At 40.3% G+C, this 26,844-nt stretch overlaps 1 pseudogene; it reads left to right on the forward strand.

The window, feature by feature from the left end:
* The first annotated feature begins 18,231 nt into the window (after positions 1–18,231).
* Positions 18,232–19,061, forward strand: LOC110287105 (annotated as a pseudogene).
* Positions 19,062–26,844: the final 7,783 nt, after the last annotated feature.

Genomic DNA, 26,844 nt, shown 5'->3' on the forward strand with positions numbered 1-26,844 from the left:
GATGGCCTCAAACTCAGAAATCCACCTGCCTCTGCCTCCTGAGTGCTGGGATTAAAGGCTTGCGCCACAACACCTGGCTACCAGGATCTTTTTAGGTTGTCTATAATCCCTTCACTTCTGCTCCCTGAAATAGAGACCCATGGCACGGAGTGGTAATTAGGCATTTTAATGAAGACAGGAAATCAGCAGTATTTCTAGATAGGAGATGTTTTGGTAGAACACCAATGCCTGGCGGTGGTGGCGCATGCCTTTAGTCCCAGCACTTGGGAGGCAGAGGCAGGTGGATTTCTGAGTTCGAGGCCAGCCTGGTCTACAAAGTGAGTTCCAGGACAGCCAGGGCTATACAGAGAAACCCTGTCTCGAAAAAACAAAACAAAACAAAACAAAAACCAACACCAATGCAGATGACACAGAGGCAATGAAAGGCAAAAGGAAAGAAAATGGGACTCTCAGGCAAGAAGCTCTGAACTCAAAACTTAGCTGTCCCACTTCAGAGCTGAACAGAAACCTACAATGTATTTTCTTTGCTGACTGAAGAGTTTTCTAAGCAAACTGAGGTGAGAAAAGTACAGAGAAGGCAGCTAATCACGGACCCTCCTCCTCCCTGTCTGCCCTGCTGCCCTGACACCTTCCTCTCCTTCCCCCTTTGCCTCTGAGGGCAGTGTCCTGAGCCATCCAGCTTTTCACTGTAAAGGAGTAAAGAAAGTTTGGCATATTATAAGGTGGAAGTAGGAAGGAAGAAAACTCAATTTCCAAAAGAACATTAGCAATTGTGATTGTTTGTATATGTTGGGCCCAGGGAGTAGAACTATTAGAAGGTGTGGCCCTATTGGAGTAGGTGTGGCCTTGTTAGAGTAGGTGTGTCACTGTAAGTGTGGGCTTTAAGACCCTCATCCTAGCTGCCTGGAAACCAGTCTTCTGCTAACAGCCTTCAGATGAAGATGTAGAACTCTCAGTTCCTCTTGCACCATGCCTGCCTAGATGCTGCCATGTTCCTGCCTTGGTAATAATGGACTGAACCTCTGAACCTGTAAGCCAGCCCTAATTAAATGCTGTCCTTATAAGAGTTGCCTTGGTCATGGTGTCTGTTCACAGCAGTAAAACCCTAACTAAGACAGCCATCTACTGTGTTTTCAATAGAGGATGCCTGTTGTCATGAGTTTGTGGGCACAGGTTGACTGGCTTGAGGAATGAGTGTGGAGTCTTCTTACTCTGTAATAGATTGCCTTCAAAGGTGTAAACTTAGGAAACTTTTGTAAAGCATTGATTATACAAGATAACTCACAATTTGTACACTTGCTATGGATTTTTCCCTATCTCCTTACCTGAATGAAAGTTTTATTTATTTATTTTTCTTTAAAAAAAAAAAAAAGAGTGCTTTGGTATGCCATTTGATGGCATTTCAACACAGTAACCAAAATAAATTATATTTAGCTATTATTGAACATTGCTTGCTTATTCTGTGTAGCCATTAGTACAAGTAAGAAATCGAGGCCTGTGTGGCTAGTGAGATGGTTCAGTGGTTAAAGATGCCTGCTGCCTCAAACCTGAAGACCTGAATTTACATGGTCTTACATAGTGGAAGGAGAGAACCCACTCCCATGAGTTGTCATGTCTCTCTCTCTCTCTCTCTCTCTCTCTCTCTCTCTCTCTCTCTCACACACACACACACACACACACACACACAAACACACATACAAATATAAGAAAAAGAGGAGAAGAAGAAGAGGAGGAGGAGGAAGGAGGAGGGGGATGGGCAGGGGAGGAGGAGGAAGGCTGCACTGTGGCCTAAAGTCTCCATTTGGAAAGAATATCAGTAAGTAAATGTTACTTTGTATAAATCTCCGGAGGACAGGCAGGCACTTCCTCCTCCACACTCATCCTTTTACTGAGAAGGTTGTAGGAGTCCTAAGATGCAGCTCATCAAACACACTGTATTTGCTTAATCTTACTAAGAAAACACAGGCTTTATGCCTAATATAAAAGATCGCATGATACCGGGTGAGAAGTGATCTTCAAACTGGTTGAACCAGAAACCGAAAGCTAATTCCTCAAATAATAATCCTACTTAATAGTCTGTTCTTTTGAGAGTGATTAAAAACATGTTTAATTATAGTGGAATCAGTTCTGGCTTACACACATTTAATCACTTTGCAGTAAATGGCTCTAAAGTCAGAACAAATAACGTTAACCTACTTCACTGAGTTTTTACAAGGATTACTTAATTAATATTAAGGGTTTCTTAAGTCTTCTATAACAGTTGCCTAGAACTCTGGAGACTCACGTTTTAGTCCAGGTTCTGCCTTCAGAGGCCGTGTAACCTACAGTGATTCATTTAACTTCTCTGGGCTCAGTTTCTCCAACTGTAAAATGGGTCTATACCCATGGTTCTCAACCTGTGGGTCACGACCCTTTGGGGATAAAGGACATTTTCACATGATTGTCCAAGAGCACCTGTGTATCAGATGTTTATACTACAATTCATAACAGTAGCAAAATTGCAGCTATGAAGTAGCAATGAAATAACTTTGGGGTCACCACAATATGAAGAACTGGATTACAGGAGCTATAGCGTTAAGAAGGTGGAGAACCAGGGGATCCTTCTGAGTCTAGCATTCCAATAGGCTACACTTCACCAGCATCTTATACTCTAATATGCTACACTTCACCAGCATCTTATACTCTAATATGCTACACTTCACCCGCATCTTACACTTTTGAGTAGTTTAAAAACTGCAAGAATCTTTACTAGTGCCCCAAATTGGGATTCTTGAAAAAAAATTTTCCCAGAATGTCTCGTCATCCCTAGACACAGTCATTTGAATATACTGACCTCAACAAAACTATCAAATTAAAAACAGAGCACAATGGCAAGCTATATACCAAGGACCAGACTCAAAAAGATACTAACACTCTCAGCCCTATCAACCCAAAAATTCTTACAAAGAACAGAACACAGTTTAATGAAAATACAAAAGAAGGGGAGTGTAATGAAGATACAAAAGCATACGGTCTAGACTTACATTCACCAAGTAAACAGAAGGCATTAATTATCATTGTAAGTCCACACTTCCTCCTTCCAATCCATTTTTGCTGTGCTTTTGTTTTTCAAGGATCTCATTAAACCATCTCTTCTCTAAAACGGATCAGAGATCCTCATTACCAGCTCCAGAAACACTGTGACTATTAATAAGAGGATTGTTAAAAAGATTTTTTTAAAGGAAGTGACATTATGTTGGGTAAAAAGAAATATATAACTTAAAGGAGGCTAAAAAATAATACATATACCAAAAATGGGATGGCTATACGCCAAAATGTCAGCAGTACTGGTGTCTAGGTAATAGACGGTCCCTTTCACTTTAGTTCATTAAACATATATGTTAATGTAAACTAGTAGGAAGCACCTGTGGTTCCAGCTACCCAGGAAACTGGGGCAGGACAATTAAATGAGCCTAGGAATTTGAGGCCACCCTGAGCAACACTGCAAGATCCTGTCACTACTAAACAGATAAATAAAACAAAAAAGGGATGGACATGTATCTGTTTAGTAGTAAGAACACATACCATACATACATACATCATGTTTATTGGTATATTTTTATAAATGTTATTTTAATTATATAAATGTGTATTTGTCTTTAAGAAAAGGAAGTAGAGGGATCCCTAAAGATTACCTGCTATTGCCAGTGCGGTTGGTTTCACTCCAGAATGTGACAGTATGACCTGATTGCTGAAGATACCACATACTTGAGTCGTACAACATGGAGAAATTAAGGTGTTACAGACCTAGAAACTTCATTGCTACTGGTTAGCTTATATAGTGCTGGAGGCGCTATACAAGCTACTGGGGGAGGAAAATAATTATCAGTTATATCCAATTGTGAACCCTTCAAGCTACACTAATGACAGATCTGGCAAGACATGCCCATAGTGCAAGAGTGGCATGAGCATCATGGGAGTAACTAAGCACTAGAAATCCAATTGTTAATTGGATTTAAGTCCTACTCCACAAGACAAAAGCCACACCTGGCACCATTCTTGAGCATAGCACCTATGGCTAGATAGGTCATAGGCCCTACAGGAGTACATACTACTATTATGCTACTAAATTGACATAATATTAAAATGACTCCTAATATCTTATCATTATACCTGCAAACTAATGCATCTCTCAACCCTCATCAGAGAAGTTTCTATTTGCAGTAGATAATGATGAGTGCAGAGGCCTGTAACTGGCCAGGGTGCAGAATATAAGAATGTACTACTCTAAAGGAGGTGTGTGTGTGTGTGTGTGTGTGTGTGTGTGTGTGAGAGAGAGAGAGAGAGAGAGAGAGAGAGAGAGAGAGAGAGAGAGAGAGAGACTCTCCCTCCCGAGGCTCAGGAATCATTGTGGAAGAGAGGCAGAAAGTGTAAGAGCCAGAGGCCAGAGGTGGAGGATGACTATACAGAAAGAATATTATGACAGAGCAAGGGCAGTTTCATACATGATCCCACAGCATTTGCAACAGCATTCACAAAACCTTTACAAGTTCAAGCCAGCCCAAATTCCAGTGTGGAAAGGAGAAGTTGAGCACATACCACATTTCTAGCTTTGGCACTATTTACAATTGTTAGCTGCTGGGAAAGAGAGGGAGAGATTTCTCTAAGAGTATATCCCCTGGTAAATCAATAATGCTCTAGGGGAATATCATACAGCCAAGAAAAAAAGGTGAGACATGAAGTTTTAAAGATATGGAAGCCTCTGATTCAGTATAAGAACTGCTCCCCTAACGTGAATTTCCTCCCCAGTCTGCTCAGGTTTTGGCTCCCCCTATTACCACCACCACCACACAGATGCCCTCCTCATCCTACTCAGGCTCTGAGAATGCAGGTCAAAGGGGCTGTCTTTGTCAGTCTACTCACTAGACTGTCATTCTATAGGGATGCCTTCATCAACCAGCTTGACTTTAACTCCTCCTACCAGACACCTCCAACAAAAACATCCTTCTCTCTCTGCTTGTTATCTGACATTTTAATCTAGTTGCCTGCCCCTGCCCCCACCACTGTCCACCATAGATAGCTTCCTTGCTCTGCTTTATCTAATGGCTTTAAGACTAAATTGTCCAAGAAAGAAAGGGAAATTGACTGCTTGCACCCGTGTGTGCATGCTTGTGTGTGTGTGTGTGTGTGTGTGTGTGTGTATGTGTGTGTGTAATATCTGTGCACAGATTGCCATCCTATCTTTTGTGATGAATACTTCAATTGTGCAAGTACAGGAATTTTCTTCAAAAAGAATTATCTTGCCCTGTGTTATAGTCTGGATCACTAACAACCTAACCTAGAAGGAGCTTGTTGATTCTTAGACCATGGTCTGTTTTTTCAGGTTACAATCTATGCTTGAGAGTGTGTTTACTCTACCCAATGCTCTAAGCACTTTGGCCTTTTGTTTCTGTCCCTTAGGATAATGCTTACTATTAACATTCATCAAGCATATTGTGTTACTGTCTTAACTGACAGCATTATGTGTTTGAAATCTCTGCCCTTACATAACACATAAGGAAGACCTGCACTTTCTGGGTATGATTTACCAGGGCAAGTGAGTAACTGAGGCTGGACTGCAAGTCTCCTGATCCCAGACTGTGAAGTCTTATCACTGTTTCTGATACTGTCTCTGAGTGGTTGTTCTGGAACTCTTTAGAGTCCCTCCCTCAGTAGACCTAGAATCCCAAGAAACCTCTGTCCCAGTGTGCCTGGCTGGCTCTCTCAGTCCAGGCCAAACCAGCTCTTTAAAAGTGAATTGCACTTGGATTTCCATACAGCACTTTACTGTGTCATCAAAATACACTTTTAAAAATGTCTGGGAGAATAGAAAATATTCAAGTATGCTTACCAGAATAAAAATGAAAATTAACTGGTATGCTCATCAAAAGAAAATATCTGCAGTGTTCACACTGATCCTGTTTTGACGGATAATTTTCCTGTTTACTGACCTCTAAGAAGATAAACATGGATACAAATGAAATGAGCTTCAAAGAGGTTTTCTTAAATAAATTGCAGTACTCACATACAAAATGTATATTCAATTTCTAAAGACATGAAGCAGATTGATATATACTGAGAGTGCCAAATGCTATACGGCTAAAATATTGTAACAAATAATACCAGCATATCAAAATTCAAAAGGTATTGAGGATTGATGAAAAGGGATAGTTGGTGGAGGCTAACTCCCCTCCTTACCATTGCCATTCACTTACCTCACAGAAGCATCTGTTCTAAGCCATATTGTTAAAAGGACACAAATAGGGATTTAAAGAACACTGTGAACAACAGTCTATCATTGGCAAAATGCACACAGATAAATGCAATTTCGTGAATGTGCATAGGGTATTGGACTGTCTCTGGAGGGATATATGAAGCACTGAGATAGTGGATGCTTCCGTGAAGTAAGTGAATGGCAATGGTAAGGAGGGGAGTTAGTCTCCACCAACTATCCCTTTTCATCAATGCTCACTACCTTTTGAATTTTGATATGCTGGTATTTTTCATTACAATATTTTAGCTGTATAGCATTTAGCACTCTTTAGAGAATTTTTATATCACATATGACTTTATGGAACAGACATGCAACCCAAAGCTGTCTTAGACCATTTTTGTGCAGATCTTCAAACTGCCTCCAGCCTCCAATTTCCTTTTCAGCTTCCTCTCTGCCTCTCCACTCACTGCAAGTTCCTGCCACACCTTACAGAAGTTCAATCTGTTCTTTCTCTCTCTCCCTGGCAGTAGGGCCTCTAGCTCCACTCTCTCACTCCCTTCTAATTAATGTAACTAGGCATTGTGTTCCATAATTACAGGGTTTGTCAGCGAAATCAATAGTTGCCTCCCTTGTGACAATGACATTTTAGCTCCATCAATCTCCCCAGAGCCCAGTGGCTTCTCTGAGCCAAGAAAACTCCCACGATGACTAACATGCGTATTTGTTCTCACTCATCTTAATGTATGAGTAAATATCAGCAGATTCTCAATGCACATAACTTTATATAGCCAAATTATGAGTATTTGGAGACAAATTGATAGGTATATATTTTAATGGTTTTATCAAGGTATACTTTACATACCACAAAATCCACTATGTATGATTCTGTGACTTAGAGAAAATACAAAAAAAACCTGTGCAAATGTGTTTGTGTTGATCTTAAGAATCTAACTTCAAATATCCAAATATCCAAAATCATAATATATTTCTGATACCACTTACTTTTTCTCCTCTGATCTCAAATTCAAAGTATTCTGCATTCTACTCATTAATGGAAGAGTTTTAGCATCATCGTGTCTCTAGAACCATAATAGGATGAGCAAGGTATGGTGGCACACACCTGTAATCCAGCATTTGAGGGGTGCAAACAGGAGGACCAGAAGTTCAAGCCCAGCTACATTGTGAGACTCCTTCTCAAAAATTAAAAAGAATCCTGGGGTTTTGCTCTGCTGCTGCCATTCACCTGTGACATGGCTTGCACAGATCATATAAATCGTATGTTCTAGCTCGATCAGCTTTTCACCTCTAGCTCATTTCTTCAGCCCCTTTAAGACTTACATAAAAGGGTTCTTCTCCTTTTTTCCTGGTTGTTGTTTTGAAATGGGGTCTCACTCTGTAACCCAGGTTGGTTGGCCTAGAATTCATGGCAATTCTTTTGCCTTGGGTTCCCAGAATGCTGATAGTACAGACATGAGCAATCACATCTGTCTAAAATCAATCTAAACCCCTTCCCCTCTACACACACACACACACACACACACACACACACAACAATACAAAGCCTCTGCTTTCAAGCACTGCTGGTGTGTCCTGAAACCAGTCAGTCAACATTCATCAATCAATTTGCCCAGCTACATCTAAAGGTCTCATAATGGAACATGGCCTTGGTTTGGGGGTGAGGCTAGATATCACCTAGGAAGCAGGAACTCTTTGTTTTGCAATTCTTTCTTGGGTTTTAATACAACTAACCAGGAAGATATGTTCTTTTCTGTTACCAGCCAATAGTACACACCATTATTATTACCTTTATTATTGTACTATTTTAGCATATGTTAGCAAGAAGGGTAGGTGGTACAGATTGCTGCAGATAAAACCATATAGGCACTGCTTTCTGCTTTTGACAAAAAAAAAAAAAATTGCACTAAAATTAGTCCCTATTCCTAGGGGACTTGAGCCAGGGAAGGCAATTTAAGTTCTCATCTTGTTTTTCTAGCAATCAGGATGTAACCATTAAACAACTGGAGACAAAGAGAGTACACCTTATGCAGCTGTGTGATGAGACCAGAAAATGTTCTCTGCCATCAACTATAGTGGCACTTGTTGTCAGTGGAGTCAGGCGGGGCAGGTCAGAAACAGTTTTGCAGTGCTGAATGTGATATTCTGAACGTGTGAAAAATCCCCAAATATTCAGAATAATGTGGAATCTCTGTCAACCAGTCTCATGTTAGCTATCGTATTCTCCCTTTAAAAGGCATCATTTCCCTCAGTAATTGTCACTGTAAGAATGTTTCCTCTAAAAAGGCAGAAATCCATGGCCAACACTATTTGTCACCTTTTTTGTTTGTTTGTTTGCTTGCTTGCTTGCTTGCTTGCTTGCTTGCTTGCTTGCTTTTGAAACAGGGTTTTTCTGTATAACCCTGGCTGTGCTGAAACTCCCTTTGTAGACCAGGCTAACCTAGAACTCACAGAGATCCACTTGCCTCTGTATCCCGAGGGCTGGGAAATATTATAATGTTTATGTTTATGTGTGTTTTGCTTACATGTATGTGTATGCACATGTGTACCTGGTGCCCACAGAGTCCAGAAGAAGCCATCAGATGTCTGGAAATGAAGTTACAGACAGTTGTGACCTGCCATGTGGGTGGTAGGAATCAAAGCTGGCACCTCTGGAAGAGCAGCAAGATCTCTTAACCACTGAGCTATATCCCAAACCCTGTTTGTCACATTTTCTAAAGAAATAAAGAAATAAACTGTGGTAATAATCAGAAACAATTGGGAGGATTATATAAAATATAACAGTCCACAAAAGAGAATTTTATGCAGACATCAAAAAATCTCTTTTCAAGGGTTTTTAATGTTTGCTTGTTTCACATTTTAGGCTTTCTGGGATATAACTTATTTATATCTCATAGAGTTACTTTTTAAGATATAAAAATTCAAAATTTTTTTGTATATTTTAAGCATCAAGGAACTATCCCTACATGTTAGTCTATTTTGCATTGTTATAATGGACTGCCTGAGCCAAGCTTCTTTTGACAAAATGAGGGTTTTGTAGCTCATGTCCAAAACTCAGGCAGCTCTGAATCTGTCATACTCCAGAATCGGGTGTGGACTTAACAAAAAATCATAATCAGTGGATTTCTGAGTTCAAGGCCAGCCTGGTCTACAGAATGAGTTCTGGGACAGCCAGGGCTACACAGAGAAACCCTGTGTTGAAAAAAGAAAAAAAGAAAAAAATTATAATCATATCACAATAGTAGAAGAGATCATATATTTAACAGGAAACCAGAGATCTGGATGGGACCAGGCTTACTGTTTGTCTTAGTTAGGGTTTCTGTTGCTCTAAAGAGACACCACGATCAAGGCAACTCTTGTAAAGGAAAGCATTTAGTTGGGGCTGGCTTATAGTTTCAGAAGTCCAGTCCATTATCATCATGGTGGGAAGCATGGCAGCATCCAGGCAGGCATGGTTCTGGAGGAGCTAAGAGTTCTACATCATGTTCCAAAAGCAAACAGAAGACTGGTATCCAGACAGATAGCAGAAGGGTCTCAAAGCTGACCCCCACAGTGACACACTTCCTCAGACAAGGCCACACCTACTCCAACAAGGCCACACCACCTAATAGTGCCACTCCCTGGGCCAAACATATTCAAACCACCAGACTGTTTATTTAAGAGCACTATAGTAACTACTAACTCATGATCTCAAAAGAACTACCTTGATCTAAAAACCTCCTAACCAAGGAGGTAGAAAGATGGTTCAGTGGTTAAGAAGATCTTCTGCTTTGCCAGAGGACCTGAGTTCATCTCTTAGCACCCACTGGGAAGATCATAACTGTATGTAGTACCAGAATAATCCAGTGCCTCTGGCCTTCCTGGGCACCTGGACACATGCACACATATCTTCACACTGACACACATACATATACTTAAATATAATAAAAATAAAATGTAAGCCCTGCCTCTTAAAGTTTCTACCACTTTGCACATCACCAACTAACCATATATCTTACACATAAACATTTAGGGGACACACTCAAGCACATTGTAATCCAATCTAAAAACATGTTCACACCCCCTAAAGAGAACTTGCACCCTTCTAAACCCATCAACAGTCACTCTTCATGATCAAAACCAACAAACTAATAAAAAAAAAAAGACTCAAAAGATTAGAAAAAGAGAAGGCAACTCACAAAGACATACAAATTAGTATACATGGGGAAAGGTGCTCAACTTTGTAAATGAAAAGGGAAGTAGAAACCAATGTAATAAAGTATCTTTTCCCTCATTAGACTAACAAAAAATTAATCTATTAGTAGCTTACACACACACACACACACACACACACACCAGTTAGGGGTATGAATTATTGCAACCATTTTATAAAATATAATCTAACATTATTTTATTTTTTAGAATTTATTAATTTTTATTTTATGTACATCAGTGTTTTGCCTACATGCATGTCTGTGTGCCAGAAGAGGCAGGCGAGGGCATCTAATTCCCTAAAACTGAAGCTACAGATGTTTATGAGTCATAGGAACTGAATCCAGGTCCTCTATATGAGAAAGAGTAAGTGTTCTTAACCATTGAGCCACCTCTCCATCCCTATTTTAATTGAAAGCAAGTAACATTGGAGTCAACCAGCTTTGAGAATATACCCTATAGAATATAAAAGACAGGTTATCTAAGTTTATATATAGAAAACTAATTTTTGCCCAGATAGTAGGTTACAAAGCAATGCATATAATTTGATATCATATTCATACAAGTAACTGATCTTGGAAATAAGAAGTATATTCCGGATTTTGATCCTACCAACCCAATGATTACAGGTAATCCTTTTCAAAGAAGAAACTTGGCCTCAGAGTTGTATACACAGCTGCCAAGTTACTACTCTAGTCCATTTAGCCCCCAAACCAACATGTATGATAACTTTCAGGTTCTAATATTCCAAATCCCATCAGTTTTTTTTTGGGGGGGTGGGGGCTCAACAATCTTTTGTTATAGCATTTTCAACACTTTTTCTCAAATCCCCAGGAAAAGGCATGCAACATTAAGTTCCCAAACAGGAACACAACAGAACCAAGGATGATTTTGGAAGGAGAAGTTGGACTGTTTCTGCTTTAGGTACTATGATATGCAACTGGAACTAAACCATGGGTGCAATTCCTGTATGTCTTCCCCTGACCTTGTCATATTGGAATGATGTGCCTCTTTGCTATGGTAGCATTGTTCCTACTGTGAGTGAAAAGACATGTAACTGACATCAAGATGTCTGCCCAGAAGGAAAGCCAGGGTGGAAAGACTGAAAGGGAAATTCCAGTAAAGCCATTTTCTTATACATTTTACATCTTAAACATTTCTTATACATTCCTCTTTTTTAGAGGAGTGAACTTCCTGGATGAATACGGTCTGTCAATTATATGAGGATATATTGAAAATGGCTGTCACACCACAGAATATGCTGCAATCCCTTCAGGTATCACTGTGGTGATTTGAATAAGGATGGCCACCATAGGTACATATATTCAAATGCTTAGGAAGTGGCATTACTTGAAAGGATTAGTAGACATCGCTTTGTTGAAGGAAGTGTATCACTAGAGGTGGGTTTTGAGGTTTCAAAAACCCAATCCAGACTCAATGGCTCTCTCTTCCTGTTGCCTGAAGACCCAGATGTAGAACTCTGAGCTACTTCTCAGCACCATGTCTGCCTGCATGCTGTCATGCTCCTCACCATGATAACAGATTTAAATATAAGTTTTGCATTGGTCGTGGTGTCTCTTCACAGCAGTAGAAAAATGACTAAGACAGAAGCTGGTACCAGGGAGTGATGTATTGCTGAGACAGGCCTTGACTATGCTGCTTGTTGATGGACTGTGGATTTTGGATTAGGAATTTAGTTGAATGCTTTAAGCAGGGATTAGTGGGTCATACTAGTAGGAGTATGGAAGACAGTGGTGCTAAGAGCAATGTAGATTATGATGGCCTGGCTCAGGAGGTTTCAGAAGAGAAGAATATTAGTGAATGGCTTAAAGGCCATTCTTGTAATATTTTGGCAAGTAATGTGGCTGCTTTCTGCCCTTGTCTAAAAAATCTGCCTGAGGCTAAATTAACAAGCTTTGGATTAACAACATCAACAGAGGAGATTTCAAGACAGTTTAGTATTGACTGTGTCATATGGTTATTAGTGGTCATTCTTACACAGATATATAATAAAAAGAAGCAATCTGAGCAAGAAAAATACAAAATTTTAGTAATGGAGCACCAGGAAAGGTAATGGAGGCAAGTCCAAGACTCATGGAGAAAAGTTTAAAGAAAAGCTTAATGATAAATAGAATAAAGGAAGTGGTAGCCTCAGGAAAAATAATGCACCCAGTTAAGCTTCCAACTTGTAAAAGGGGTTTAAAGAAAACTTGGCAGCTTTGGCAGTTTTGGCAGCTTTGTCCATGTGGTTCTAGCTTTGCAGTCAAGAATAGAAGAAAGGGGTTATGGAATCTCTCTCCAAGACTAAGGAAATCCACTGAAGCCAGGCATGTGTGAGGGTGTCCCTGCACGGAGGCCTAGAGAAGCCATTGTGTGAAGCAATGCAGGTGAAGTCTGGATTGTCCTGTAGACCCCAAGATGCTGGAGATGTCAGAGCCATGGGACAGCTGCTGAGGAAAGCTACTAATAGGGAGTGGAACCAGCCCAAGAGAGAGAAGTGTGCTGCAGTCAACAAAGCTGAAAGGAGTTGGAGATCTGAAGAGTGCTTTGACATCAGACATGGAGATCAGGAGTTTGAAGTCTGCCCAGCTGTTTTACAGTCTTGGTTTGGTCCAGTATTTCCTTATTATTGTCCCTTCCTCCCTTTTGGAATGGTGATATGTATTGTGTGCCATCATATGCTGGAAGAATGTGATCTATCTGCCTTTTGATTTTCATTTTATTAGGGATAATAGTGAAGAAATTGTATGAATCTCAGAAAAGATTTTGAACTTTGAACTTTTAAACAGTGTTGAGACTGTGACAGATTATGGGACTTTTGAAATTACACTGACTGTATTTTTGCATTATGATATGGCTAGAAGTCTATGGGAGCCGGGGAGTGGAATGTGGTAGTTTAAATAGGTTTGGCCCTCCATAGATTCATATATTTAAATCCATAGGAATGGCACTATTTGAAAGGATTAGAAGGTATGGCTATGTTGGAGTAGGTGTGGCCTTGTTGGATGAAGCCTATTGCTGGGGATGGGCTTTGAGGTTTCAAAAGTTCAATCCAGGCCCTGCGATTCTTCCTGCTGCATGCAGAGCCAGATGGGGAACTCTCTGAACTACTTCTCAACTCCATGTCTACCTTCATGCTGCCATGTTCTTCACCAGGATAATAGACTAAACATTGGAAACTATACGCAAGCCCCAGTTAAATGTTTTCCTTTATAAGAGATGTTGTGATCATGGTGTCTCTTCACAAGCAATAGGGCACTGACTAAGACAAACACACATGAAACATGGTTGTAAGGAAATTGCAGCAGAAGTTGCACTGCCACTGCTGAAAGCAATAAAAATGAAAGCTCTGGAGGCATGTGCTCACAAAACAGGAAAGGATGAGACACCAGTACTGGCTTGCAATTTCATGTATCTGGATGGGGGGTGTCATACGCAAAAGAATACAAATTAAATCTATCCTATATAGTCCCTCCTGAGATCAAATAACTTGGAACTCAGGAGAGGAGTGGAAAAATGAAGAGGGAGAAAATGAGGTAGACATGATCTGATGAAACTGGGCATAAGAGGTGGTATATGGTGCAAAATTCACCTGGCCAGATAGGACTGTGTTCACAGGAAAGTGCAGAAAGAAGTTCAACTCAAAAGGGACATCTAGGTTGGTATAGGGCTTTGGTGGTACTGATGAGCCTCATTGTGGATCATGACCATTATTGAGGTACTAGACGGTCTAGAAGATCTGAATGACTTATCCCACTATGTAAATTTGGTGTATAATGTGCTAAATCAATCCAGAGGAGAGGAGACTAGAAGGTAGATAAAGTGGCCTGTCTAGTTCACTTGACAACAAATGTAGCAAGATTTATATCAAGTCAGGTTCCTAGGCAAATAATTTATAAAGTATCAAATAACGAGCTTCCAACCTTCTAGAATGCCTTGATACCCGAAGGCAAACCTTCCCCAAAGGAGGGAATAACAGGGAGGTACCAGTTACTGTAGAAGAAAGAGATTTGGGAAGTGGGAACCACCTTAGCAGCATCCCTAATAGGGTGGCCACAGTTGTCTGCAGGTGAGGATTATGTAGATCAACCACAGGTATAACCTGAATTGCAGATTAATTGGTTCCTTCTTAATATGCAGTATATTTGGTTTCAGGTAGATGATGGAGCCAAGTGTGTCTTAGCTTCTGGTGACTCCCCCAAGAGCATCAGGGAGAAAGGGTATCAATGGATGGATATTAAAATAGAGCAATGTTGGTTAAAAGGTTTGTGTTTTCCTAGGGTTGGATAAATGTACACTGTGTACATTTCTCCCATGGGAGTAGAGATTATTCACCCAGACTGTGGCTCTTTCAGAAGCTAGCTGAGGTCCATGAAGAGGAAGTGACAAGAAGCATCCAGGAGGCTATCAGATATGAGGAGCCAACTAGAACCATTAAGCAGGTACAGCAGGGGAGAGTATGGCTCTGATGCCCCTTAGCCCTAGGATGAACAGAGAAAAACTACCTGGCCCCTCCGAGCCTATCTAACATGGGAAGATTCATGTCAACACCATGGCAGCGCCCCATTGTAGAGGTTTAAATACAGGAGTTCTTCCAGCCCAAACCATACTATCTATTTTTTTTTTGGGGGGGGGGAACAGCTGATAAAAGTTATTGGATTGTTTCAGGGTTTTTTAAATTCTAAGACAGCCTGTGCCTGTCAATATTAAAACAATAGTTAAAGAGTTTGAATGTAGGTACTCTGCATGGGTAGAAAAAAGACATTCCCAGAAAACATGATTATTGTGGTGGTCTGAATAAGAAGTGTTCCCCATTAGCTCAGAAATTTGAGTACTGTCTTCACCTGATGTTACTGTTTGGAGAGGTCATGCATGTAGCTTTGCTGGGGAAAGTATGTCATTGAAGGCAGAATTTGAGACTTCATAGCCTTTCCCTCCTTTCAGTTCACTGTCTCTGCTTCATATTTGAAATTGAAGATGTGATCTCTCACATTCTGCTGCAATATCTGCTGCTTGTTGCTATGCCTTCCCACCGCATTGGACTCTTATTCCTCTAAAACTATAAGCCAAAATAAACTCTTTCTTCCTCAAGGTGCTTTTGGTCATAGGTTTTATCACAGCAACAGAGAAGCAACTAAAACAATTATTGAACAGAAATCCTCATTTCTGTTCATAGGCTAATTACCTTAGAGTTGCCTGGGATGGGATGCATCAGAAGCCTCTCCTCACCCAAGTCAATATAAACTATTGCCACTGCTGCTAACCCTATACTGGAACTGCACAGTATGACCCTATTGCTGAAGACACTGCATGTTTTGGTTTCAAGACATGGAGACTCAATCTGGGACTGAACTAGATAATTCCCTGCTTAAGCATTCCTAGTGCAGGTCACTGACAGTGCTACTTGGTTTGGACTTATATACCACACTGTATGCATGCTAGGAATGACGTGCTTTATATGGTGCAACAGTGGCAAAACTGCTACAGATACAACCAAATGCTTCACAAGGAAGGAATCCACATTTGGTGCTATAACCCAAAAACTTGTGGTTAGAAAGGTCATGGGCTTAATGGGGAAGATACTGCTGTTGGTAAACGAATAGATAGCTTCCAAAGGGCCTTCTCAACATTTAGGTTTTCACCCATAGATCATTGCTACTGTTGGTCTTAATCAGAGATCAACAATAGTAGTAGGCAGTGGTTATCGCAGAGACAGAATTGATCAGGTTGCTTAGAATAAAGAGACATTGCTATGCAGGCATGATGGCCTAGCACCCATCCATAAATGGAACAAAATAACAAGATATCTATATCACTTCCATTGAGGCTCAGGAAACTTGGCAGTACAGGAAGTGGAAAGAATACACAAGATAGAGTAAGGAGTGGAGCATTGTGGAACACCATCCTCTGGAAATGACATAGCCATTACCACAATAATCAGAGAGAATGTGGCTACCCGAATGAGACAGTTACATGATCAGACCTATTAACATTCCCTCATCAAAGGAAAGTGGAAAGGATCATTAAACCTTTACCTGGAATTCCAGCCACTGACTTCCACCTGCATCCCAAGTATATGTAATTTTGCCTCACATAATCTTAGGAGGTGCTAGAGGATATAGGAGAAGGAAGGTTAACTGAAGTGGAGATTCTGTTTATGCAGTTTGGGGGGCTTTCTTATGATGTAGCTCCTTTTAGGACATTAACATGTCCATAAGTAACTTTGAGAGGGCCCAATAAATTCATCAGTTCACCTAGCTGCACTTGGATATAATTATTTCTTTGGCCTGTTATATATGCCACATATGGGATGAATAGACATTTATTAACATCTCCCCAGGAAAACATCACAAGACAAAAGTATAGAGTCAATATATTATTTCAATGAAAGGGTATCAATTTCTGATGGATATGGGTAAAGGAATATTAATAGTGAGAGGAATTTGGTTATAGAGAACATACAAAATTCAATAAGTCGAGTTCATGTACTTCTTCATGCGACAAATATTTATTACTACTTATTATGTAATAGTCGCTGCTTAAAGCACTAAGGGATTTGTCAATGAACAAAACACATGAAAATCCCTACCCATAGGGATTAGGGAACAGAATGAATCAGACAATTCACAAATGAGAGACAGATATAGTATGGCAGATGGTGAGTAGTACTAAGTACAAAGCAGTCTCCTTTCATCCTTCAATGGTTATTAGCATCTGTAGGACTCTTGGAAGCTTGCTTCTTTAAGGCCAGGAAAAGAGAACAGTTGTCTGTTCTCTAAACTTACTTGTTTTATTGGTATATGTACCTTGGGTACATAGTGTTTGGTTCTCATAAAGTTAATTTTGAGTATCCGATTCCCTTTTCAAAGAGGTATGATTCATTCACTTCGCTGGGTCAGGCTCACTCCAGATAATTTCCCAGTGGATTAACTCTAAGTTAACTTTATATAAGGCACCTTAATTAAATCTAAAAGTAGTTCTTGAGCTCTTGTTTGACCATGCCTATTTCCTTATGGGGCAGTCGGAGGGTGGGTGGGGGGTAGGCTGGGTCACATAATTTGTCCCAGATAATTAAAATTTGTGCCCATTGCAACTGTTTGAAAGCACTTTCCCTTCATGCTGGAATCACAACTGTGAGGGTCTTGTGTCATGTTGTGACTAACCATAAAAAATCTTCCAAGTAGAGTGAAGTAGTAGCAATTCAGTCAGTTGCTCCTCACCTTCAACACACTAACTACAGCCTGGAGTTCTCTATATGTAGATTTTTCAACTTTAAGTCAGAGGATGAAACTGTGAAGGTGCTGAGCTGGTTCTTAAGTTGGTTTAGACTTTCATGTATGCATGTAAAGTATTTTAATCCAGCTCACCCCCATTCCTTCTCCTCCAATTCTTCCCTGTTATGTCTAGATTTAGGTGAACTTGATATAAGCTAGAGTCATTTGGGAAGATGAAACCTCAATTGAGAAAATGCCCCTGCCAGATTGGCTTATGAGCAAACTGTAGGGTATTTTCTTTATTCTTGATTGATGTCAGAGGACTAAGCTCACTGTGGGATGGGGCATCCTGGATGGTAGCCCTGGATGCCCAAAGAAGCAAGCTGTGCAAGCCATAGGGAGCAAGCTAGTAAGGAGTGTTCCTTCATGACCTCTGCTTCAGTTCCTGCCTCCAGATTTCTGCATCCTTGAATAATGAACTACAAGCTATAAAATAAAATAAACTTTTTGGTCATGGTGCTTTATCACAGCAATAGAAACCTTAAGACACCCCTAGCTCTCTTCTTTCAGGCTGGAACCATGGAGAAGAAAAAGAAGGTTGTCACTGTTCCAGGAACCCTTAAGGAAAAGGTTCCCGCTGTGCCAGAAACCCTTTAAGAAAAAGCGAAGGAATTTCAGGAATTTCGCAGAGTTGAAGGTGAAGCGCCTGAGGAAGAAGTTTGCCCTGAAGACACTGTGACAGGCAAGGAGGAAGGTCATCTATGAGAAGGCAAAGCATTATCACAAGGAGTACAGGCAGATGTACCGCACTGAGAATCGGATGGCCAGGACGGCAAGGGAAGCTGGGGACTTCTATGTGCCCACAGAACCAAAACTGGCCTTTGTCATCAGAATCCGAGGTATCAATGGAGTAAGCCCAAAGGTTCATAAGGTTCTGCAGCTCCTTCGTCTTCGACAGATTTTCAATGGCACTTTTGTTAAGCTCAACAAGGCTTCAATTAACATGCTGCAGATTGTGGAACCATACATTGCATGGGGGTACCCCAACCTGAAGTCAGTAAACTCATCTACAAGCGCGGCTACTGCAAAATCAACAAGAAGCGGATTGCCTTGACAGATAATTCCTTGATTGCTCGGTCTCTTGGTAAGTTTGACATCATCTGCATGGAGGATCTAATTCATGAGATCTATACAGTTGGGAAACGCTTCAAGGAAGCAAATAACTTCCTGTGGCCCTTCAAATTATCTTCCCCACGAGGTGGAATGAAGAAAAAAACAACTCACTTTGTAGAAGGTGGAGATGCTGGCAACAAGGAAGACCAGATAAACAGGCTTATTAGACAGATGAACTAAGGTGTCACCCGTGGTATTTTTGTAATATGGTCAGTTAATAAACAGTCACAGCTTGGCAAATTGAAAAAAAAAAAAGACACACCCCTAGCCCCATCATCATTATTGCCTCCCTAATTCTTGTGCTCTCTTTAAGAAAGAGACCATGTTGTGCCAGTATATTCATGCAGCCCCATCTCCTGGAGCATGAATGGACTCTCTACAGCAAAAGCTTATGGTACATCTCAATTATTGTGAGATGATGGGCTCCTGCTTACCAGCTGATAATTATACCAGTTGATCTTTCACTCAACCCTCAAGCCCAACACTGTTTATCTTCGGGCTTGGAAGTCTGTGCTTGAGCTGGCTGCTTCACGCATTTTCACGCTTCAGAATCACCTAAGGATTGAATTTTTTCTAGGCCCAATCTCCTAAGTATTTGATTCACCATGTGGAGGCAAGTCCCAAGAAGAAGCCTGTCTCACACTCACTGGTAATGGCTGCACTACTGATCTGAAGACCAGACCTTGAGAATCCCAGGTATAAACTTTCTTCTGTCACCCATTCAGCAAACACTCCTACTCTTGTCTGGGAATTCAGACAAAGTACTATGGGGCTGGAGAGAAGGCCCAGATATTAAATACACTTGTTAATATTCCAGAGGACCTAAGTTTAGTTCCCAGCATCTACACTGGGCAGTTTACAACTACCTGTAACTTGAACTCCAGAAAATCTGATGTCCTTTTCTGGCCTCCACAGGTGTCTGCACACACACACACACACACACACACACACACACACACACACAAGCATACCATAAATAAATCTTTAAAAGTGTGATAACTTGTTTTGTGTCATCACTGGGTCAGCTACCTATAGGAAATCATGGAGTCAGCAAACAAACAAGTTTGTTGTCTTAGCTGTCATCAGGATGGTGATGGAACAAGCAACAGGGACCGGGGAGAGTGGAAGAGGCTCCTACCCTGCCAGTCAGAAAAGCTTTCTGGACAAGAATATTTCCTGCATGCATTTAATGATATGATAAAAAATACCTCTAACACTTCATTAATAAGGAAATGAAGAATGTATGAACAGGTGTATGCCATGAGATCCAGGTCACACTGGCACAACTATAACCTTTGTTCTTGACCCATGCATAGAGGGCCAAATGCCAGGAATTCTACCAAAATGTGAATAAGACTTGTCAATATATGCTTAAAATGTTTTAGCTTTTAAAATGTCTTCACTTTTGCTCCATTAGTAATCTAATCATTACAGTAGTGGGATATGTACAGGTCCCATTTTCAGTGAAAGGAAATGACTCGTTCAGGGCACAAATGCAAAGGGGCAAACATCACAGGGCGTATAATAGAATTCTGTCTACCACAATCTCTAAGAGCAGGTGTCAAGCAGGTGGGCATATGAGTCTGGAGTTCAGAACAAATACCTGGATGTGGACATGCATGTTATGATATCATCAACACATAGATGGTACTTAAAGCTGATATATATGAGTTCTGAGTCTTGAGCCCTGGAGAACACCGATGTATACAGTTTGAAGAGATGAAGTGAAAACAGTTGACTGTGATCAAGAGCCATAGTCGGGTATAGTGCTGCACATCTTTAATCCTAGGACCCAGAAGGCAAAGACAGGGAGGTCTTTGAGAGTTTGAGGTGAGCCTGACCTACATAGCAAGTTTCAGGCTACCCAGAGCTATGTAGTATACTATACTTATATAGTAAGACTCTATTTGAGTCTTGTTTAAATTTCAAAAATTACAAAATGCTAGGAAAAAGTGCACCCACAGACAGTGAGATACTTCTGCGAAGTCATGGGAAAGGCAGACCTGACAAAAGCTGTTAGGTACCATGGTTGGAATAATAGCTTATCTAGATTGTGTTTAAGAAAGAAAAAGAAGAAGAAGAAATATTGGAGCTGTCAAATATACTCAGGTCTTTCAAGGAACTTGGTTACAGAGAAGAACCAGGAAATCAGTGCACTAGTTAAAGGGAGACATTCGGTCAAAAGACTATTTTTTTTAACAGTGGAAGAAATAACATCATATTTTTATGCTAGCGGAAATTGTCAAGTAAGAGGGAACATCTTTAACTATCTGTTGGTGACAGGGTTGGGTGGAAGTGGAACATGATACTGAATAGGAAGAATGACTAAGAATAGACTACAGAATACAAGTGGAAGGCTGGTACAGGTAAGGTATGGATAGAAATGTGATAGAAGTGTCCCCTATCTTCTTCCACACTGCCTAGAGTATCAGTATGCATTTCCCTGCAGGTGTTTCCCAAAGTATGCTACTCTACTGTCTATACCACTGTAGGGAGGATTTTAGAACTTCTGTGCTTACTTTATTATCTATCATTAGAAAAACCTCTGCAGTACACCTAGCCAAGATTTTCAGATAGAATCCAAATGTAAGATGTAAAGGAATTAAAAGGAAAAAATTAACTAAATTACAAGGGATACTGCAAACCTTGTAGATCATTTGCAACTGACCTTTAAGACAAACAGATTAAGGCATTGATTCTGCTGGAGGCCCTCTAACAGCAGACATGTCTAAGCTAATACATTTATTTAGCTGGCTTTACTTCTGAAATTCTCTTGTCAGTTAGGCCCAGGTATGTGAGGACTGAAAGAAGTGCCCTCTCCTGTCTTCAGTGATAGCAAGTTCTCTGTCTCTAAATATAAACAGCATAACTGCTTACACTACTATAGGGGGGATTTTAGAACTGTGTGGGCTGATAAGATGGCTCAGAGGATAAGAGCACTGACTGCTCTTCTGAAGGTCCTGAGTTCAAATCCCAGCAACCACATGGTGGCTCATAACCACCAGTAATGAGATCTGACGCCCTCTTCTGGTGCATTCTGAGGTCAGCTACAGTATAATAAGTAAATCTTTGGGCTGGAGCGAGTGGGGCCTACTGGAGTGAGCAGAGGTCCTAAAATTCAATTCCCAACAACTACATGATGGCTCACAACCATTTGTACAGCTACAGTGCACTCACATAAATAAAATAAATAAATAAATTTTTAAAAAAGAAAGAAATTAGAACTTCTGTGCTTTATTTTATTATCTACCATTAGACTTTATTTTATTATCTACCATTAGAAAACCTCTCCGGCCCTTGGTCTTGCAAAGATTATATGCCCCAGTACAGAGGAATGCCAGGGCTAGGAAGTGGGAGTGGGTGGGTTGGTGAGCAGGGCGGGAGAAGGGTATAGGGGACTTTCAGGGTAGCATTTGAAATGTAAATGAAGAAAATACCTAATAAAAATTGTTTAATAGAAAACCTCTCCAGTACACCTAGACAAGTGCTGCTTGATATTTAGAGAGATAGAGAACTTGCTATCACCGAAGACAGAGATGGCCGCTTTCATCCTGAAGAGCCTCTGATTAAATTGTGGATGATAGTTTTATGTTGTGTGAAGTCACTACATATGTGATCATTCAGTACAGCAGCAATGAAAACCTTCTGGAGAAATAATGGCAGCTTTGAGCATAAGACTGGAAAAGGTTCTCTGGGAAAGCCCTTAGCTTCTATCTACTCTCTGGATTCCTAGAACACAGGAATGAACGTGATCTGAATACATAAGCTACTTTCTATACTGTTTCTATGACTCTTAGCATTTCTTTTCTGTATTAACCTTAATTATACTCTACAAAGCACAAGGTCATGGCCATTCAACAGTCAAGAGTACTCTGCAACTGCGAAATGTGCTGGAGTTCCTGTAAGGTTTTCACATATGACACAAACATCAATGTAAATGGAAAACAAGACAGCAGGAATCATAAGAGGTGTCATGGGTTGGAGAAAGGAGGAGCCCAGAAGAGACTGCAAATGTGGCAAGCTGAAAGAGAAAGAGAGACACAGACTCTCCAGGGAAGGAAGTGAACTGTCATCTCTAGCCAAGGGGGAAAAAATGGTGTAGGCTTACATTGAAAGCAAGCCAGGAAAGCTGTGCAGTGCAGAGGGAAGTCACAAATCATTATGTGGCTCATGGAAGCAGAAGAGGTCACTTCTCAAAGGTCTCACCTAGCACTCTGACCTCCACTCTCATCCCAGGCATTGTGAACAGCGGCAGTGGAAAATGGAAAATCTACTGGTCTCAAGATTTCATGGTTCCTGTGTTAGGCAGCTGCCTAGACCCCAGTGAGGGGGAAAGCTGCATAACATACTTGGGCTGTTGAAGGGAGATGAAGCCAACCTGCTTCAGCACAGCGCTAGGCAATCTGGACAGAACCTAGACTGATGGGTCACCTCCTTGAGCTCAAAGGGTAGCTAAAGGGGAGAAATAGTGTTTACCTAGGATAATAATCAAGGTGATGGGGGTGTATAATTCTCAAGGCAACTGGTAATTCTGCAACTCAAGATGCTCCAGTACAGTCCTTGGGTGCCTTGATATTTTGTACTCTGTCTAAGTATCGCTAGCTAACCTAATGTGCCACTCTAGCACCATTTCTGAGACAATTCCAGGAAGACTGACTACTCTGTAAAGTTGCTGGGTCATCCAGGGTTTTTAAAGGAAACTCTGTACTTAACAATAATAAATCACACATTTCAAACAGAAGACAGGATTTGTACACTTTATCATAATGAAATTGTCTTTGTTTGAGGAGACATGGTTGAGAAGGTATGGTTGCCATGATTCCAAACTCGTACACTGTGTCAGAGCATCACATTATATATGTATGATTTTTATGTTCTTTTCATCTGATACTTTTTAAAGATTATTATGCACACGTACTATATTTACATTATTTCCAACCCATCCCCCAGATCCTCCCACCCTGTCCCAATATTCTCTCAAACCCATGCCTCATTTTTATGTTCTTATGTCATTAGCTAAAAATAACTGCAATTTAAAATATTAGGACTGGGGATGTAGCTCAGTGGCAGAGTTATTGTTGAACATCCTCAAAGCATTGAGTTTGATCCATAGTCAGTCAGTGCAGAATAAAATAAAACAAAATACTAAAATATTCAGCTAGAAATAAGACAAAGCATATAAAGAAAAACTATCCTAAAATCAAATATTTGGTTAATTTAAAATTCACATATATATGTAGACATATAATCACAGCTGTATAGATCCTAAATTATAAATTACATAGTATGATTAAAAGACACTCCAAATACTTTTTTAGCATAAAGAGAAGATTTGAATGGAAACTGCATAGCTGTTCAAAAACCATACAGATTTATATCAAACAATGAGACTGCAGGGTTTGAAATTGAAAAGAAAACCTAGAGCTGGTAAGATGGCTCAGAGGGTAAAGGCACTTGCCACTAAGCCTGATTACTCACTCAAGTTTGATACCCAAGACCCACATGGTGAAAGGGGAGAATGTAACTCCCACAAGTGCTCTTCCAAGTTCCAGGAACCTAGAAGTCCTGCCTCTTCCATCCAGTCATTGGCCACTGGTATCTTTATTGGTTGATCAAGAACCAATTGGGGAACAGAACCTTCAGCATTTACAGGCAGATTCTTGATCAAAGCGTCAGAAACACCCCCCCCCTACAATGAAAGGGTCAGTTTATCAAAAAGACATCAAAATATGAGTGTGTATGCCCCAAACAGCAGAGAAAAACTTGATAAAATGGAAAGTAGAAATAGATTAATCCATAATGATAGCCAGAGTTGTTAACTGTTGAGAAATGGATGTTGATGACTGGCCTGGCTATCATTATGGATTCAACATCTCTTTCTTAACAGTGTATTTATATAAATATTAAAAATAATTACCATGGTTATGGTGTCTCTTCACAGCAATAAAACCCTAACTAAAACAGACACACACACACACACACACACACACACACACACACACATCCCCTAAGACAGATATATATTTCTCTTTAAACTTTTAACATAGGTGGATTTCTGTAGACAGTTGTGTCATGCTTTTTAATTTTGCAATTAATTTATTTAATAGACATTAGAATTGTACATATTTATCATGTACAACATGATGCTTAAAATATCTTTATGTTGTGAAATGGCTCAAATGAGCAAAATAACATATAGTACTTGGTGGGACAGGGAGATGGCACAGGGTTTAAGAGCACTTGCTGTCCTTGCAGAAGACTGGGGTTCATTTGCCAGCATCTGCATAGTAGTTCAAAACCATCTGTAACTCCAGTTCTATGGGATTTAACCTGTTTTCTGACCAGTAGGAGCACCAGAAATAAGTATGGTGCATATACATAGAAGCAGGCAAAACATTTATACACATATAATAAAATAAATTTAAATGTTTGAATAAAATAAAAATATATTACTTCGTGTATTAGCCAAATTTATGGTTTAAACACCTAAAGTCTACTCCCTTGGTAAGTTTTATGAGTATATTTTCGTTAACTAAATCACCATGTTGAATAACTGGAATGTTACAACTTTTGGCCTACATTTCCCCACCCTATCTTTGTACCTCCTCTTAACTAGAATTATACTCTACTTCTCTGACTTCACATTTTTTTCCAGACCAGAAGGAACCTGAGTCACTGGTCGGGCAGGGTTCCTGCATCCCTGGATCCTGCTGGTCCCAGTTACTCCCAGTGGTATTGGGACAGATGTTGTGTTCTACTCACCCCTGATCCTATGATCCTGGGCATGCTAAAGTGTCTAGGAATGGAGCTTCCTCTGGGTGTTGTGGGACTGGGTGCAGATTTCTGCCCCTGACTTCACATTTTTATTCTTTACATCTTATTTTTACTTTCACTAATGTGTGTGTGTGTGTGTGTCTGTGTGTATGTGACACATGAGTGCAGGTGCCCACAGAGATCAGAGGTGGGTACTGGATCTCCTGGATCCAGGATTACAGGCAGCTGTAGGCTGCCTCATGTGGGTGCTGAGAATTGAATGCTTGCTACTTCTATATCTCTTATAAATGTTCTTACATTTATCAGTATGAAATTAAACTTATTTCAATATGCAGGTGCTTTGACTCTTTGGTTAAATTTATCCCTTGCTTGGTTTTGTAACTATGAGTTCTCATTCTATTATAACAGTTACTGACCAAGAGATGGACAGCTTCTTTCTGCCACATACTCCCTGTTCTTGTGTTCTTGTAACTACTATCATGAGAAGCCTAAAAGTAATGGGCCTTGACCAGTCGTGGACTAGAACCTCAAAAGGAATCTCCAATATTTCTCTCCCTCTCCTTTCTCTGTCAGTATGTTCTCCAAGCTGGCATTGAACTTTTATGACAGTTCTCTTGCCTCAGCCTTCCAAATGCTGTATCTTCAAATTTGAATTACCATACCTCACTAAATATTTTTGTTCTTTTAATTTTTTTGTATGTTTTTGTTTTTTCGAGATAGGGTTTCTCTGTGTAGTCCTGGCTGTCCTGGAACTCACTCTGTAGACCAGACTGGCATCGAACTCAGAAATTTGCCTGCCTCTACCTCCCAAGCGCTGGGATTAAAGGTGTACACCACCACGCCCGGCTTAAAGTTTCTTAAATGTATGTGTCAGATAGAGAACACGATCATGCTCGTGTGTGCAAGCCATGTATGTGCAGCTGCTCTCAGAGGCCAGAAGATGATGTCATATTCCCTGGACTAAAGTTATAGGCTTCCCAGTGTGGCTTCTAGGAACTGGATTTAGGCACCCTAGAAGAGCATAAAGTGCTTTTAACCACTGAGTCATCTCTCTAGCCTATCTTTTCTCTTTATAATTATCTCATGTATTTTGTGTTAGTGTTATAAAGCTGTCTAACAAATCTTTTTTTAATCATTTGGAGCTTTGCCTGGTTCTTGATCCAACAAATGATTTTCTAGTGAAGCCTTGACATTTTGTATAAGTTTGAGCCATATTTATGCCTGAGAGTTTAGCTTCTTTCTTGT

This window comes from Mus caroli, chromosome X, assembly GCF_900094665.2.
Source record: "Mus caroli chromosome X, CAROLI_EIJ_v1.1, whole genome shotgun sequence".
NCBI classification, from domain to species: Eukaryota; Metazoa; Chordata; class Mammalia; order Rodentia; family Muridae; genus Mus; species Mus caroli.